Below are 10,013 nucleotides of genomic sequence, written 5' to 3' on the forward strand. Positions count from 1 at the left end.
GACTTGTAAAGAGAATATATAAAGATTGTAAGATCTTTGGACGCTGATTTTTATAAGATGAGTAAATGGAAAACGTTTTGAATAGCAAAGCAATAACCACGGATTTTTATACTGGTTCACTTAACCTAAGCTACATTCAGTTCTCTTTTAAGAACTCTTAAAGGATTCCACTATTTTTTTTCCAAGATTACACGAGTTTTACCTCTCCATATTTACAACAAGTATTCTCACCACTCTTGGTTCTCTAATCAACACGACTAGTCTGAGTTTAACCGCTCCTCATTTACAATAAGTGTCTTACCACTTCAAGTTCCCTAGTCAACACGACTAATTCAAGTTTAACCACTCTTGGTTTACAAGTATTCTTACCACTCTTGGTTCCAAACCTAGACATCACGTCTAGACAACTGTTTTAATTCTCTTCAAAATTTACAACACAAATAATGTTAAAAACAAAGGTACAAATGATAACTCTCAAGGAGAGGATATCAACAATATGAGGTGTTATGTATTTTGCTAAGATTTTTCTATCAAAAGATATTAAACTTTAGACGATATATGAGTCCAACAAGCCTAAGTTTACTGTTCTTTATTATCCTTTTTACGTTGTTATTCCTTTTGTCTTCTCTTCAAACTTTCTTCTATATATAGGTTCTTTTGTAAAATGACTGTTAGACAGAGAAGTTGACTTCAGGAGAATAGGTAGCCTTTAGGTGGGAAGTCAGGCTTTAGTCTACTTTGTAGCGATTAGAGCTTTTTCTCATAATCTTAAGCGAAAGTGAACTTGTACGATGTGACAGAGAAGAGGGCTTTAAGAGAAATATTTCCATAATGTGCTTCTTATCTCAACGTCTTTTTCTTGGATGCAGTGATTCTGATCATATCTTTCTACTTTATTGATCAACATGAATATCAAGATAAAAAGTATAAAAGTATCAGAGTATTGTATCATACATGCATTAAATGTTTTGAACGTCGATAAATGTTAGACAATGTTGCATGTTCAAGACAATTTATCATTTGTCATGCCATTTGTAAATGCATCGTTTGGTAAGACATAACATGTATAATCATCAGATGGTATCAAGATAAGATGTTTTTTCAAAGGCTATAACGTTTAGCAATCACTTCATCAGACGTAGTATTCTTTAAAAAGCTTTGCAAGATAACACTGTATTAAATAAAGACTTCTTTTAGCCTTAGTATTTTATAAGAGATAGACTTTTGTTTTCATAAGACGCTAGCTTGTTTTGCTCATATAGTCTATTAGATTATTTTAAAGAGAGATACTTTCTTTAAGACGTTGTTTATGATTTTCTAATTCATTTAGACAATTTGGTCTAGAAAACTTTGTTTATAAGCTTAACTTCACACGTTATAAAGTATTTCTTCTTTAGACGTTATTTCTTTAACTAGATTTTCATACACAATAATATTTTATTTAATGCTTTTTGTTAAACTTCAAAACCTGAATTGTTTTAACGGTTTATTCTCCATACGATTTTGTTTTAACAGATAAAAAAATATGCAAGTTTCACCAAATATATCACTTGTCTTCTTAGCTATTTTTTCACTCATGTTATGAAATAAGATATAATCATGTTAGAAAGATATATGCTTGTATGGTGGATATGTATCCGTGTATAGAACTCCTGTATAATATTTGTATATAGAAATAAATGTAGAATACTTATATATAGAAATAAATATAGAATACTTATATATAGAAATAAATATATGTATAAGTAAGTCTATTTTGAACTTGAGATATTAAATTAGTAAAAGTAAAAAATACTTCTAATTTACAAAAGAAAATATTAATAAAATTTATTAATTACAAGACGATGTGAATTACATGTCACAAATTGAGCATGCATTTGATTTAGTAATTGATACATGTGTTTACTAAAAAGAAAATTAATGTTAATATGGAATTAATTTTGAAGAGAATCATAGATTTTAAATATATTAAATTTAATTTTAATCTTTCCTTAATAAACATCTTCAAGAGTTTAAAGAGCTCAATCATAACTAAAGAAATTAAAGCTTTTACACTTATACTCTTATTTTTTTTTTATTATTCTAAAAACGAAATATGTGAAAATTAGGAGTGAACTTAAAGAAAAAAAGAAGTGGTGAAAAAGTAACTCCAAAATTTAAACTTGTTGGTAGGTGCTTGTGTGTGTGGTCGGTTCATTATAGAAAAAAAAAAAGTAGATGTACCAAAATAAGGTATCCAAAAGTCATATGTATTATCTCATAAAAAAAATCAATCTAGTAAATCAATTTTTTATTTAATTTTTCAAAAAATTTTAGTGTATAATTTTTTATTGGGTTAAATATGTTTTTATTCCTTACTATCAAGCGGTTTTGGTTTTAGTTCCTCACGATCTTCTAATTCTAATAAGAACAAGAAATCTTTCGCGATCAATCCTTTTGCCCCATTCTTCAATAATCAGAAAGATCCTTTTCAAACAAGTTTGAATTTTTTCGTTTGGAATCAGGACTCTTCTACTGCATTTTTATTTACTTTCTTTTTTTCTTTTCTTTCATCATTCCTTAACTCCCACAAGGTTTGGTCCTGTAGAATCTGACCCATTTCATCATTGAGCGAAAAGTACGAAAAAAATCAGATCGATTTTTCGATCAAAAGTACTATGTGANTAATCGATTACAACATGTTCATAATCGATTGTATCAGTAAAAATTACAATATTAATTATTTTCCTACTACATTCAAGATACTACAAGTTGCTTTTAAATATTCTCTTATTACAAACAAAGATTACAATTTGCAGCATCATCGAAACTTGTCTTCAGGTTTTACCAATACCCCTTTATTGGTAACAATCCCATCCAGGATCGTTACTGTTACCATACTGAGCAGGGAAGAATTTATACAAAAATGTATGCTTAAGATCTTCCCAAGAAGTGATGGATCTTGGAGGAAGACAATACAGCCAACCCCTTGCCGCTTCTTGTAATGAATGCGGAAATGCCCTTAAAAACACTTCTTCATCCGGGACATTGATGAAGGTTCAAAAATAGTTATTTTCATGTGTCATTTTAGACCTAATTACGCCCTTTACTACTTGGAATGAGCTTAGAATCAAGCAAAACTCAATAAATGACTCTGTAGAGAGTCAAAAGCTGTTTTTAGCGATATTATGCTTGTTTTGCATTGTTTTGTAGCTATTTTGAGGAAATGAAGAATGGAGTTGAAGATAAAGGTCGTAGACTCAAGAAAAGGGAAGAAAATTGAAGATTTGAAGAGTCGACACACCGCCCGGCGGCAACTTACACCGCCGGGCGGTCCAGGGCGAGGAGTAGGCACCAGCGTTGGCGCTGGGCGGTTTTGAGGGAAACCGCCGGGCGGTGACGACTGCCGCCGGGCATTTTGAGAATCAAAGTCAGCAGAATATGCACGAGAAGCAATATCAGAGTTAACTGCCGAAGGAGAATCAAAGTCATGGACATAGGCAGAACAAACAGTATCCACATAACCAAAATAGGTAGACATGGGAAAGAAGGGAAAAGAAGAATGCAATGAAAATATGCAACTAAAGCTACCTAAATGCAACACACAATGACGAACACACAAAACAGAACAATGCACTCACAACACAAGACAAAACACAACACACACAAACACAACAAAAGACCTAAAACTGAACCGTTGGTCCCCGGCAACGGCGCCAAAATTTGATGGGTGTCGCGGCCTATACAAATTTGATTGCATATGAGAAATGCAGTATAGCTAGGAAGTTACTCCTAGGTCGTCTCTCAAGGACCAACTACGGTTCGAGAATTAGGTCAGACACGAAGTGGGGGGGTTTGAAAGGTTTTGTGACTGCAAAAGAACTAAATTAAGACATAGATGCAAACACAAAAGCAAACACAGATGTAAAAACTAGTTCAAAGACAGAATGAAAATGGTCGGTCATTAACTCAATTAAAATGCTTTCAATCCCAGATCAAAGACAAATACCCACTACTCTAATCCAAATCCGACACGAATCACCCAACTAAGCGAAGGTTAATTCGATCTTCAAAATTGCAAACTAAGCGAATGCAATGCTCAAATTTAATCAGTCATACACCATACAGTCTAATCAACTAAGCGAAGATTAAACACCGACTAGGCAACTAAGCGTATACCGAATCGCAGGCAGACAACAGATTAAATATTGAGCAGAATCAAAGTAGCAGTATGGCAATTAAACTGCAAGAATCTCATGGAAACTATGTAATTTTATTAACGACCAACCAAATAACCTAAGCTAACATTGTAGTTAAATTAACACAATCAAACAGAATAAACATCATGATGAATGCAACTTGAACTCAAACATCCAATGCAAAAGTGTTGGAACCTATTTAAGTGCAACTCATAAATCAGCAATGTATAAGTTAGAAATTAGAAATAAAGTTTAAAATCATTAAACCCATTTTCCGTGATGGTGAGCCATTAAAGACATGAATAATGGTGGATGTGATAGCCATGAGTCTAGCCATGAGTCTCCAACCAAGACGTATGCTTTTCCAAATGGATAAGCGTTTTTCACTAACAGAAAAAAAAAAAAAAATTGGTGCTTGCTACAAGAATGAGCTCTTCCCTAATAAAATCAACACCTTCTCCGTTCCAGCAACTTCTAATAAAACTAAAACCTTGTGCAGCTCCAAATAAATTCACGGTGTAAGTGCTTTAATGCCACACTTTCTTCCAACTTCATGATATAACCCGCAGCCACTAATAGCAAAATGGTAAAGCACGACTCCAATTAAAGAAAGGAGAAATAAATCTCAGTTTTCAGCTTCAGCGTGTGCAACTTATGGTCGTGACACCTCAGCTTCCCAAATGAAAAATGCATCTATCAAACCACGTACACACCCTTCAACAGTGAAAGCTTACATACATTCAGGAAATAATAAAAAAAACGTTAAAAGCAAACTCAAGGGAGAGTGGCGACTGCTAGCTACAAGGCACCGTTCTTCATTCATCCATAATCGTCCAGTGTAAACATTGTTCAAGGCTTTCTAAAAAAAACATTAAGCACCCTCCCAGCCGAATGCCAAACTAAATGATGGTTGGATACATTTCCAATCCCTAGGCCATGTGTCATGTAATGAGGGTGGGGTCCACCCAAAAAAAAATAAACCCAAGGGTGCCAAGTGTCTTCCTACCAATTGCGCTCAACAACAAATTCCAAAAATTGGCCCACAATGTAAAACTTTGTCTAAAAAAACTAAACTTCTAAATTACAATTTTGATTAATTCTAAACTACTAAATTAAAATATAACTAATCACTACTGCAAAAACACTGTTTAACGTCGGTTAATTTGGGCATTTTACGTCACCTTCACATCCGACGTTTATACGGGTGACGACTATGGGACGTCCCAATTCCTCAGAACCGACGTTCATATAAACGTCGGATAACGATATACACTGACGTCTATATAGACGTCTGCTTATACTCACATCGACGTCTAATTACTCTATATAGACGTCCACCTATGACTAAACCGACGAAAACATGAATATATAAAGAGGTTTAAAATGACACTAACCGACATCTATGTTGTTCTAGACGTCGGACATGGCTTTAACCGACGTCTAACAACAATTTTGTATTTTAGTGCAGTTTTGATCCAAGCTTTCGGTAGCATTGTGTAACACTCTCCTCTCGCTAGTTTCCCCACAAAAAAAGCTTGCGTCTTTTGAATCTTCTACTGCTTTCAACCCAAAACTAAACCTGGGTCCATGGCTACTTCCCATTATTCAACCGCAACAGAAAAAAGTTGCGGTGTCGAGAAGTAGACAAGGACCCAAGTTCCATTTTGGGTCGGAAGAACTAGAAAACTCAAAAGATCGCCACTCTTCTTGTGAGGAAACCAGCAAAGGGAGAATGTTACACTATGTTACCCAAAGAGAGATCAAAACTGCACTAAAACACAACACAACGAAAGCAAATTTTAATCAGTTGAACGAAAAGATAATGGATAAAAAACTAAAGAAAGTTTAAACAATAAGCATAAAAAAAACCACGCACCTGGGATGCAAAAGAGAAAAAGGAGATGACGAAGACAATATCTTTATGAGAAACGATAATGCAATGCCGCAAGAGATAAAAAGTAGAGGTGCGCAAGCGAGTAAAAGAAGAGGAGAATCAGAGAAAAAGGAGAAGAAATGAAGACGCGATCAGAAACTGAATGGCGTAAAGAGTCTGCGGTCTATTTAAAATGAAATGGGGCGTCGATTGCTCCAGAAACCGACGTCTAGGAAGCTAAAAAGATTGACGTTTTGGTTTCCTGTCAGGGTAGTTCACGTCGGTGCCCCTCAAAGCCGACGTCTAAAACCCTCGAAATTGGTGAAAATACAGGAACGTAGATGTCAGTGCCCCTCAGAACTGACGTCTACATTGAAGAATTTTTGTCTTCCCGCCTTCCAGACAGGCCTTAGACGTCGGCGTTTGACTACGTGATGTCTAATTGCCTGGGGCATTAGGTGAACCGCATTGATTGTAGCCTAATTGACATTGCTTTTTCACGGGATCCGACATCTATTCGATGTCTAAAGCTTAACCGGTTGACGTTTGATTTCCTGTCAGTGACGTAGACGTTAGTGCCCTTGCTAGCCGACGTCTAAGCTCCTGGGAATTTGATGGGCAACATTAATTGCAACCTAGTAGACGTCGGTCCCCTCAAACACCGACGTTAATGGACTATCTTATCACATACCTCAGGCAATTAGACGTCAGTTTGCGGCAAGTGAGACGTCTATGATGTGATAGACGTTGCCTGATATCGAAACGGACGTCTAGTTTCCCAATTTATTTACGATAATGCCACCGTGCAGTAATAGACGTCGGATTTTCACGAAACTGACGTCTAAGGGGTGACGTTAAACAGTGTTTTTGCACTAGTGAATTCTAAATTGTCCATGCGGGGAGTCTTGAATTAATTTGTCTCCATCCCAATGCTCCAAAATATATCTCCAAAATTTTCCTGCAATTAAAAATGCAAATAATAAGCTCAGAATATTCAAATTAATTGAAATTAGAATTTCCGATCAAATTAAGCACAATTAGCATAAACGGGAAAATATCGGACATTTAAGCACAATTCCTTGATTAATTCTGGCACAATAAACTAAGTGAAGTCGAGAAAATATTGACTCATCAATAGTAGATATAGGAGAGTGGATAAAGATGAAATTGTAAACCCCAACAACTTCATTAATTCATAGTCTTTTTTTTCCAATTGATTCAATTTGCATTTGCATGTTTAAATTCTGTTTTTGCATTAACACTATGATGGGTTGTCGCGACCCACACAAATTTGATTGCAATTTAGAAATGCAGTATAGCTAGGAAGTGACTCCTAGGTCGTCTCTCAAGGACCAAATGTGGTTCGAGAATCCGGTCAGACACAAAGTGGGGGGGTTGTGAAAGGATTGTGAATGTGGATGAATTAATTTGAAACACAGATGCAAACAGAGATGGAAACACGGAATCAAACACAGAATAAAAACGGTTGGTCATTAACTCAATCATTATGTATCCTATACCAGATCAACGACAAGTACGACTCGAACCTCTAATCCAACACAGCTAACCAACTAAGTGAAGGCTAACCATGTTTTCATAATCGTGAACTAAGCGAACGCAAGACACCTATTCCATCCAATGTGTTCTATACAGATTGATCAACTAAGCGAAGATGCAACCACCAATCGGGCAACTAAGCGTATACCTATTGCAAGAACACAGTTAGATTTCATAGAATGTCAGGCAGAGCAATATAAACACAAGATCAGTTCAATAAATCTCAAGGAAGCAATGCAATATCGCTAATGACCAACCCGGATAACCTAAGTTAACATCACAATTAAATTAACACGACTAAACAAAATAGACAATATTAAAGTAAATGAAGATGCTAAACCTAACACTGCAGTAGATAAATATCCAGACATAATCAGAATTATCAAAATGCCACACTAAATTAAAAAGATCAAAAGCAACTCAAGATACTTTGTGAAATAATTTAAAGCTAAAGAAATAAACAACATAATTTTTCTTCTACCAATTCACATGACACATGCACCTACTAAATAAATTAAAATTGCAAATGGGCTAAAATTGACCTCTTGGCCGTGACTTCCCAGTAGCTGTCACATCTCCATCTAAATTAAAACTAAGTGCAAGCTTTCTAAAATCTCCATTTGAAAATTAACTAAAATTGCTATATGAGGATGGCTGCACCCTTTCTCCCAAAGAAAATTAAAACTCATGTCGTACACACCTTCCAAGACCTCTCAAAACTTGCAAAGAATTTTTCCATAAAACAAGTGGCGGCTCTCCCTCCAAGAACGTAATGTGCTGCACTAAATGAAATAGAATAAAGTGTGTTATCTCATCCCATCATCACGTAACAGCCCCTTCATTTCTTAAAGGAAAAGAAAAACAAAATATTTGATTCTCCTCATTCCATTGTAACAGCGTGAATAACCTTCAAGGGTTTGTCTCCAATAATCATTCAAAGCAAAAGCAAATTAAATAAGTGAGGGATGGAATGAAAGGATGAAATGCACATTCTAATTGAAATCCAATTCAACATTTTCCAAAGCAAATAAAAAAAAAACGTGCAGCTTGCTCACAGAGAAGAGCAGAAATACAGTCCCCACTAGCGCTCTCTCTTTGCAACCAAATGTAAAAAAAAAAAAAAAAAGTGAAGCATAAGAGATTGGTTCATCCAATGCCCATCACCGAGAACATGTCAAAGCTCTCTCCCCTGTTGGCTGCTGCAGTTGCCTAATATAAAACCACGTTCCAGCAAAATTCCCACACCAAGCACAAGTGACGGTTGTTCACTTTGCTAAAGCCATGTGCCTCCAAAATTAGCGTGGGGTCCACCCTAAAAGTAAACCCTAGGTAGTGCCATGTGTCCTACAATTTTGGGCCTTCATATTTTTGTCAACAATGGCTCATTGTGCACAAGTTCAATGAAAAATATTCTATACTACTAAGTTACAATGTAATTAAATTTGAAATGCCCAAGTGGAGAGTCTTTAATTTATTTGCCTCCTTCCTAATGCTCTAAAATATGTCTCTAAAATTTTTCCTGCAATTAAAAATGCAAATAATTAGCTCAGAATATTCAAATTAATTAAAATTAGAATTTCCGGTCAAATTAAGCATAATTAGGAAAAACGGGAAAATATCGGACAATTAAGCACAATTCCCTGATTAAATTTGGCACAATAAACTAAGTGCAGTCAATAAAATATTGACTCATCACACTACAATTTATTCTTCTTTCAAGTCTTATGCAATCAAATCACACGAACGTCTAGGTCACTAAGTCCTTCGGGAGAACGATACTCGGTCTTACCGTTTATATTACTTGATAACGATCTGGTACACTTACCAGGGCTTAACAATCAAACAAAAATCTACAATAGACATGAAATATATCTTCCATTATTATCAATCCAAGAAAGGAATTTTCTAAAATAATAACTCTAGAACAAGGACTTCTTATAGTTTGTTTTGAAGTTTTAAGAATGTTTAGAAGTCCAAAGTCAAAAGTTATTTTGTTTTTCTCTTGAGTTATTTGCCACCTCAAGGGCAACATTAACTCAAGTGTCAAATTGTCAGAATAAAAGAAGAAAAGGTTTTAGCACAAGGACGATGCGAGCGATCACACATGTGCTTAAACCATTAAAACATTTTTATTCATTTTTTAGAAGAGAAGAAGAAAAGGTTTTAAAGGATGATGCGAGCGATCACACATGTGCTTAAACCTTTAAAACATTTTTTACTTGTTTTTTAGAAGTGAAGAAGAAAAGGTGTTAGCACAAGCACGATGCGAGCAATCACACATGTGCTTAAACCTTTAAAACATTTTTTAATATTTTTTAGAAGAGAAGAGGAAAAGGTTTTAGCACAAGGATGATGCAAGCGATCATACTGTGCTCAAACCTTTAAACATGTTTTATTTTTTTTTA

The sequence above is a fragment of the Vigna radiata genome, chromosome 5 (assembly GCF_000741045.1).
Source record: "Vigna radiata var. radiata cultivar VC1973A chromosome 5, Vradiata_ver6, whole genome shotgun sequence".
Lineage (NCBI taxonomy): Eukaryota > Viridiplantae > Streptophyta > Magnoliopsida > Fabales > Fabaceae > Vigna > Vigna radiata.